The sequence below is a fragment of the Lipotes vexillifer genome, unplaced genomic scaffold, assembly GCF_000442215.2.
Source record: "Lipotes vexillifer unplaced genomic scaffold, Lipotes_vexillifer_v1.1 scaffold809, whole genome shotgun sequence".
In the NCBI taxonomy this organism is placed as follows: domain Eukaryota; kingdom Metazoa; phylum Chordata; class Mammalia; order Artiodactyla; family Lipotidae; genus Lipotes; species Lipotes vexillifer.
In genome coordinates, this window is record NW_006788521.1 from 1,235,842 (window position 1) to 1,245,437 (window position 9,596).

Below are 9,596 nucleotides of genomic sequence, written 5' to 3' on the forward strand. Positions count from 1 at the left end.
AAAGAAGAACAAAAAAACCCCAAAGTTAGCAGAGGGAAAGAAATCATAAAGATCAGATCAGAAATAAGTAAAGGAAACGATAGCAAAGACCAATGAAACTAAAAGCTGGTCCTTTGAGAAGATAAACAAAATTGATAAACCATTAGCCAGACTCATCAGGAAAAAAAGGGAGAAGACTCAAATCAATAGAATTAGAAATGAAAACGAAGTAACAGCTGACACTGCAGAAATACATAGGATCATGAGAGATCACTACAAGCAACTATATGCCAATAAAATGGACAACCTGGAAGAAATGGACAAATTCTTAGAAAAGCACAACCTTCCAAGACTGAACCAGGAAGAAATAGAAAATATAAACAGACCAATCACAAGCACTAAAATTGAAACTGTGATTGAAAATCTTTCAACAGACAAAAGCCCAGGACAGGATGGCTTCACAGGTGAATTCTATCAACATTTAGAGAAGAGCAAACACCTATCCTTCTCAAACTCTTCCAAAATATAGCAGAGGGAGGAACACTCCCAAACTCATCCTATGCGGCCACATCACCCTGATAACCAAAACCAGACAAAGATGTCACAAAAAAAGAAAACTACAGGCCAATATCACTGATGAACATAGATGCAAATATCCTCAACCAAATAGTAGCAAACAGAATTGAACAGCACATTAAAAGGATCAAACACCTTGATCAAGTGGGGTTTATCTCAGGAATGCAAAGATTCTTCAATATATGCAAATGAATCAATGTGATACACCATATTAACAAACTGAAGGATAGAAACCACATGATCATCTCAATAGATGGAGAAAAAGGTTTTGACAAAATTCAATACCCATTTATGATAAAAAGCTTCTAGGAGGTAGGCATAGAGGAAACTTACCTCAACATAATAAAGGCCATATATGACAAACCCACAGCCAACATCGTTCTCAGTGGAGGAAAACTGAAACCATTTCCACTAAGATCAGGAACAAGACAAGGTTGCCCACTCTCACCAATATTGTTCAACATAGTTTTGGAAGTTTTAGCCACAGCAATTAGAGATGAAAAAGAAATAAAAGGAATCCAAATCAGAAAAAAAGAAGTAAAACTGTAACTGTTTACAGATGACATGATACTATACATAGAGAATCCTAAAGATGCTACCAGAAAACTACTAGAGCTAATCAAAGAATTTGGTAAAGTAGCAGGATACAAAATTAATGCACAGAAATCTCTTGCATTCCTACATCCTAATGATGAAAAATATGAAAGAGAAATTAAGGAAACACTCCCATTTACCATTGCAACAAAAAAAATAAAATACCTAGGAGTAAACCTACCTAAGGAGACAAAAGACCTGTATGCAGAATTCTATAAGACACTGATGAAAGAAATTAAAGATGATACAAACAGATGGAGAGATACACCATGTTCTTGGATTTGAAGAAGCAATGTTGTGAAAATGACTATACTACCCAAAGCAATCTACAGATTCAATGCAATCCCTGTCAAACTACCACTGGCATTTTTCACAGAACTAGAACAAAAAATTTCTCAATTTGTATGGAAACACAAAAGACCCAGAATAGCCAAAGCAATCCTGAGAAAGAAAAATGGAGCTGGAGGAATTAGGCTCCCTGACTTCAGACTATACTACAAAGCTACAGTAATCAAGACAGTATGGGACTGGCACAAAAACTGGCACAAAAAGCTCAGAGATAAACCCATGCACATATGGTCACCTTATCTTTGATAAAGGAGGTAAAAATATTCAATAAGTGGTGCTGGGAAAACTGGACAACTACATGTAAAAGATTGAAATTAGGACACTCCCTAACACAAACACAAAAATAAACTCAAAATGGATTAAAGACCTAAATGTAAGGCCAGACACTGTAAACCTCTTAGAGGAAAACATAGGCAGAACACTCTATGACATATATCACAGCAAGATCCTTTTGGACCCACCTCCTAGAGAAATGGAAATACGAACAAAAGTAAACAAATGGGACCTAATGAAACTGAAAAGCTTTTGCACAGCAAAGGAAACCATAAAGAAGATGAAAAGGCAACTCTCAGAGTGGAAGAATATATTTGCAAATGAAGCAACTGACAAAGGATTAATCTCCAAAATTTACAAGAAGTTCATGCAGCTCAATATCAACAACACAAACAACCCAGTCCAAAAGTGCACAGAAGACCTAAATAGACATTTCTCCAAAGAAGATATACAGATTGCCAACAAACACATGAAAGGATGCTCAACATCACTAATCATTAGAGAAATGCAAATCAAAACTACAATGAGGTATCACCTCACACCAGTCAGAATGGCCATCATCAGAAAATCTACAAACAGTAAATGCTGGAGAGGGTGTGGAGTAAAAGGAACTGACTTGCACAGTTTGTGGAATGTAAATTGCTACAGCCACTATGGAGAACAGTACGGAGATTCCTTAAAAAACTAAAAATAGAACTACCATACAACCCAGCAAATCCCAATACTGGGCATATACCCTGAGAAAACCATAATTCAAAAAGAGTCATGTAACACAATGTTCATTGCAGCTCTATTTACAATAGCTAGGACATGGAAGCAACATAAGTGTCCATCGACAGATGAATGGATAAAGAAGATGTGGCACATATATACGATGGAATATTACTCAGCCATAAAAAGAAACGAAACTGAGTTATTTGTAGTGAGGTGGATGGACTTGGAGTCTGTCTTACAGAGTGAAGTAAGAAAGAGAAAAACAAATACCATATGCTAACACATATATATGGAATCTAAAAAAAAAAAGTTCTGAAGAACCTAAGGGCAAGACAGGAATAAAGATGCAGACGTAGAGAGTGGACTTGAGGACAGGGGGATAGGGAAGTGTAAGCTTGGACGAAGTGAGAGAGTGGCATGGATATATATACACCACCAAATATAAAATAGCTAGTGAGAAGCAGTTGCATAGCACAGGGAGATCAGCTTGGTGCTTTGTGACCACCTAGGGGAGTCAGATTGGGAGGATAGCATGGAGCTGCAGGAGGGAGGAGGTATGGGGATATATGTATATGTATAGCTGGTTCACTTTGTTATAAAGCAGAAAGTAATGCACCATTGTAAAGCAATTATACTCCAATAAAGATGTTTTAAAAAAAGATTAGTAAATAGTGATTTTGTCATTAACAATGAATAAGTATTTTGTATTCACTAATTGATAAATATTTTATGGGGTTATACCTTGGAATGAAATATCCTGTTCCCCATTAATTTTTCACCCATTAATTTAAGCATCCATTGATCATTTTGCCTGAATTATTACTCTGATAGTTACCAAATGACAGTTTTCTAACTTTTATTATCCTATATTTATTAGTTGGTATTCTATTTTAAGGTACAGTTTTTCCCTCTCTCCCATTTATTTTTTATTCATTCGTTTGTTTGTGTCAGTATGAATTAATAGATTATAATTTTATTTAATGAGTTATAATCTATGATTGTCAATACTTATATTGATGCTCATATTTTCCCTGATTTTGGCAAGCATGAGTATGGGTGTTTGGGAGACTAGAGACAGGTGGAAGGAGGGAACCCTTTCAAGCTAGCCTTCTGTAATTTTGACATGTTCCCAAGATTTTTGAGCACTTTCTTACTTTCTAGAACCACAAGATGTTCCTGGCTCATCTTGTATTTTCGTTGTCCTAGCCCTGGAATCCTCTGTCTTTCCAATGGGCTCTGATTCCTTTTATCAGAGAATATTAATATGATCATTGCTACTGGTATATCATGGATTCTAGACCCACTTGGTGGAAGTAGCTAGGAAATGTATTCAGGTACACACCTTCACAGACTCACATAAATTATATCGATCTGTATTAAATGTCATGAGTTCACATTGATACATCCACCAACCCAACACCCTCTCCATATTTGAAACTCTTTTCTCTGACAGTGAGAAATCTGGGTCCTGTTATCCTCAATATATTTGCTTATTTACTAAATAACCCTGTATGTAACCACTCCTAGCCCATATGGTGTCTTTGTATGAAGTAGAAAAATATGTCCCTTCTGAGTAAATTCCACTTGTCCCAGGATGCATGGCTTTTTGAGTGAGAAGCTGGATTTCAGGCCCCACTAACCCCTCAGCTGGTTGCCTTTGTGCAGTGAACAACATTCATAACCTACAGCAGCCCTGTCACTTTCAGTCTGTCTTCCTGACAGTTGTTCCTTAATTCTTCTTTTAGTATAATTAAAATTTATGTGTGACACTGACAGAAATGGCACAAATAAAAAGCAATTTGGGTCCAATAAGCTATTTTATTTTATTTTTACCTAACTAAAGTCTACTGTGTGGTTTCTTCAAAGTTACTCGTATTCTTAGGAATAGAGGGCTCAGGAAAATTTGTATGTGTAACTCCTCTCTGCTAAGCCCTGATGTTACTGTAGCTGGCACATGGCATACCTTTGGGCTGAGAAAGTTTAGAAAAGATAAAGTTAGGGGGAAAGCTCTGACAAATAAACAAGGTTGGGAAGATGTGACATTTTGGGGTGGGGAGAGAGAGAACTAAATATACCCATCTGATAATATATAGAAGGAAGTTGAAGGGACCGTGATTGGTCTATAAAGAATTTTAAGGGGATTATGCAATTCTTTAATTTCTTCCTTTTCCAATTTTATGATAAGTACTCAAATAGAGAGAAAGAAATTTTTTATTGTCCAACTTTAATGTCATTGCCTTCTTGAAATCTTCCGTAATGTCTACTGTATTTCCATAGTCCTAGCCTCAAATCACGGCAGAAATTTGGTTATGAGGTGACACAAACCTGAGATAGAGTGGAGAGGAAAGAGTCATCTGGGATCAAAGAGGGCACAGTGACAACAGTAAAAAATAGCTAGTACATATTGGGCATTTACTTTGTGCCAAGCACTGTTCTATATGCTTTCCACGTGTTCCCTCATTTTAGCTCATAACTGCATGATAAGTAAGGTATTATGACTGACATCCCTGTGACACAGAGGAGGTAAAAGACTCAGAGATGTTGAGTAACTTGCTCAAGGTCAGATGGTTATTGAGGGGTCACATGCATTCTCCAACCAGCAAGTAAACCCAGGTAGCCTGACCCTGGGGCTTAATCAGTGTATTGTGCTGCCTCTGCCAGTGGGCAGGGGAACTGAGGTCACCCAATAGTTACCTTTCCTCCAGGAACCCTTGACTGTCTAGAAGCAAAGTTGGTTTTCAGAGGCCGACCAAGCATGGGTATGGATGTTTGCGGGGCTGGAGGCAGGTAATGAGAGGGTGTTTGCAATGACAGAACGAGGGCTAGGCAGAGACAAGTGGGTGCTTTTGAAGAGGAGAATCTCTAAATATTTAATATTTTAGGAGGTTCAGGGAGAAACTGATTTTCTGGTAGTAAAAATGGTGTGCCTCTTTATGTTAAAAATGAGACTACTCAATGTATCCTAACACTTTTATTTATTTAGAATTGTCTAGGAATTATGATTGTTCAGAATCAGATAGCTTTGGGGGAGGTATATTAAAGTTTCACATTTTTTTTTTTTTTTGATAGGTAAGAAGTGGATTTATTTAGAGAGAAACACTCCACAGACAGAGTGTGGGCCATCTCAGAAAGTGAGAAAGGTACCAGGGTATGGGGTTGTCGGTTTTTATAGAACTGGGTAATTTCATAGGCTAATGAGTGCTATTTTCATAGGCTAAAATAGCTGGAGGAGTATTCCAGCCCTTTTAGGAAGGGGAAGGGATTTCCAGGAATTGGGCCACCGCCCACTTTTTGATCCTTATGGTCGGTCTTGGAACTGTCATGGCACCTGTGGGTGTGTCATTTAGCTTGCTGATGTGAGTGTATACTGAGGCTCAAGGTCCAGTGGAAGTTGACTTGTCCGCCATCTTGGACCCATTTGGTTCTGATCAGTTTATGTCATGTCCTTGGGCTATGTCATTCTTTCAAAGGTTGTGCCCTGCCTCCTTCCCTCCTGTTTTATTCCCCCCTTAGAGATTTTACTCCCATATTCTTATGGGAAGCAGAAGGGTGATGGTCTGTCTTCGGTAACTGCTTCAAGGCTGAGTAGGGGCATCAACCTTGTCTGTCAGGGAGTAAAAATCTCTGGATGCCTGATCTAGGGACCCCAGGCGCAGGGCAGCTCCTTGTTTTAAGTCAGTATGGGCTGGAATCCTCACATAGGCATCATCTTGGTGTGGAACTGTTGTAATTGTTTCCATAGCCTTTCTGTGAATCTCTTTGATGATGAAGCACTTTTTGTAACAGCATCAGAGTACAAAAATATCTATAAATGACAAAAGACTTAAAAGCCATGGTTAAACATCTGATTACAGTGTAATCGATAAAGAAACTTGGTCACAATAACCAGAATTACGAATGATTACATTTAACTTAACATACCAAATAATCCTAGTTATATATTTCTCTTTAAGATACCTCAGGGGACCTATAAAGTACCCTAAAGTTAGCTGAAAATCAAAAGAAACTTAATTAAAATTTGATATTTGGGAAGTTTGTCAAAAAGTTTTAAAACACTTGGTCAAATAAGATCATAGGTCACTGTGAGACAATACTTATTCCTTAACCAAAGTTACAAAAGATCTCAAAAGCACTTAAAGGCAAAGAAACTCACACAATGTGTTGTCAAAAGCAACATTTCAAGAATACTTTGGCGGAAGAAACCAAATCCAGTCTTGTGCTGGCCCATTCCTAACAAAATCCATTTACCCAACTAAATTCAATCCAATCTTAGAAAATCCTGATCATGCGTAACTCTTTTCAGTATTTTTCATTCTTCACACCTTCTATTACTAAAAACACATATCTTACTTTCCTTAAAAGTTTTTTTCACATTGAGATACTTTTCTTGTTGACAAATTTGTAACAAATAGAATAAGGTCTTATTTGACCTCTAATAAACCTAGGTACAACAGAAGTAATATAGTTAGCATTGATGACTCTAACATGTCTATATTAATCAAACCAACAAGTTTAAGCCACCTTCAATACCAGATATCAGTTTAGTATTGAATATTTTCCAGATGACATGAACCTGAAATTTATTCTGGCCAGATTGTTTTCTATTTCTGAGTATTTACATAAGGGCTTAATTTTTAAAAACCAATTAAGTAGAGCTCTTTTATGAATTAATTTTTGTCAATACCATATACCTACAACGCACATATTAATACGTATGAACACACAAACACACACAGAGGCCTCATAGTTCCCATTCCAAAATTTCAGCCCTAAGTCAGGTACAACATAAAAGCCATCAGTTACAAGGGGTTGGATTCAAGTTGGGCTTCTAGCAGATGGAACAAATCAATCTAGCAGATGGAACTAGTGTTTACAGACAAGACACTTAAGATTTCTATTTATCCTTGACAAGTCAAGTTCTAAATTACTTTACCCTCTTCTTAAAATTTGCAGTTTAAAAAGATGGCAGAGAGAAGAGTTCCTGAGAAGACCAGATAGGACACTTGCATCTCAAAGGTACAGGCAAGTTCCTCCTAGGATGACTTTGTTTCCCCTTTGTTTAATATTTACAAGCCTCTTAAGATAAATAGGGGAGGTTTGAGGAGTGGTAAAAGGATTGGTGGGTTTTGGATTGTTTTTGGAGCCACACCTCTGGCCCTATAAAGACTACATTTGTAAGACAAGGACAGTTTTGTTTTCTTTGTCAAAGAATTGGGTGGTTACCTCAATGATATTGAAGGACTGACATACCCATTCACCTATGTTGGAAAGTTTTACTTTTCCTCATTTAGCTTAGGGGAGAAGGCCCCTTCCAAAATTCCTATCAGGCTCTGAATATCAGCTGTGTTCAGTTTAGTTAGACCAGTGGCCTCCTATTTTGATAATCTACTTACAAACATTTTTGAGGATCTTCCCTAGGTTTAAGAAATTTGTACCTTATATTTAGACACTATGTAACCCTTTTTACTTGATAATCACCAGGTGGATACCTTTGGCTAAGCCCAGAACCTCCATATTCCACATTCCAGGGTCTACTATGGCTTCTATTTTAGCTTCAGATTTTATCTGTTCCTTTTTGCTTTTTGTTAGAACCATTTGGTGGTGAGGGTGGTTCCCTTGCCCCTCGAGAAACAGAGTGACCCCTAACATAGTTAATAAATCACTTCCCACTAAAGAGATGGGACAGTCAGGCACAAACAGAAAGGAATGTAAAAACAGCTGGCCATTGATCTTGCACAAAAGGGGTTCCAGGGAAGTGTGCCCGTGTCTCTTCCCTGACAACCCAATGACATATTCCTTATGATTGCCAAGGTTTCCAGTCCTTTGGGTTAAGACCAAGAAGGTTGCACCAGTGTCTATAAGAAATTCTATCAAGTGGCCCGCCACATCAGTGACCACCCAAGGCTCGACATTAGTTATGTAGTTGGTATCTCTAGGCAGAGCCACTTTCAGCTTTGGGCCCCTTCAGTCTTCTGATTGCAAAACCATCAATAGCCGAGGGGCCCCCTTCGCTCTCTGGCATCTGGGGCATTCCCTCTTCCAATGCCCTGGCTGTATGCAAAGGGCACATTGATCACAATCCTCACTCCAGTGCCCTTTTTGTCCACACAGGGTATGCTGGCCTTGTATGGGTACCCATGGGCCTTGTGGTCTGCCAGGGCCAGATTGGTCCAGAAAAACCAGCTTCCCCTTTAGTGGTCTCTGAGTGGACAAAGCCACTGCAATCATTTGGGCCTTTTTCATATTTCTCTGGGTGCGTTCAGTCTTTTTGGCCATATCCCTGTTACTGAAAACCAAATAAGCCAATTGGAACAATACAATCACTGGAGTCTGAGGACCAGCAGTTGCTTTCTGAATTTCACGCCTGATGTCTGGGGCAGACTGAGCTATGAAATGCATAGTCAAAAGGACCTGTACCTAGGGGGAGGAGGGATCCATGTTTGTTCAGGATCCATGGCCCTGTAGGGTGGGTCAGTTAAAATGTCCTCTGTGTCCATCCTAGAGTTATCCCTCTGAGCTATACACACCTTAAATTCCTTTGGGATTCCATTGCCTAGATACAAGGCCATGAAAATTTGAATATAGGGTACTTCACTCCATTTTAAATTTCCTAACTCATATTGTGGCCAAACCTGATTACATAACCTAATAAGTTTTTTCCTTTTAATTCCTGTTGTCCACATCTTTCCCAGTCCCAGAGTATATGGCCCAGAGGGGTATTGGTTGGGATTGATGCAGCCTGACCCACTTCGTACAAGCCTGAGGTGACGTCTCTATCTCCCGGGCTATCTAAAATTCCACTCTTAAGTCAAAATCCACTGCGCAATTTGGTCAAAAGATTTGCACTTATGATTTTAGACGCTATCCCTTCCAAGGTAGTCTCCCAGCCAGGTGTTAGTTCCCAAAAAGTCACAAAAAAATGTCACAGAAGACATCCCCAACAGTGTTGACAATGAGCAGGAGTTGGTCTAGCTATAAGTTGGGAATAAAGGGTCAGCATTTGTAAGGGTCGAAGGGAGGGGAGTAAAAGCAATAAAGAGTACACCTTGGTGGTCACACAGGTCTTCTGGGGTTAACAGAAGAAAGAAAGAAGTAGAGCAGGAATGAATAAG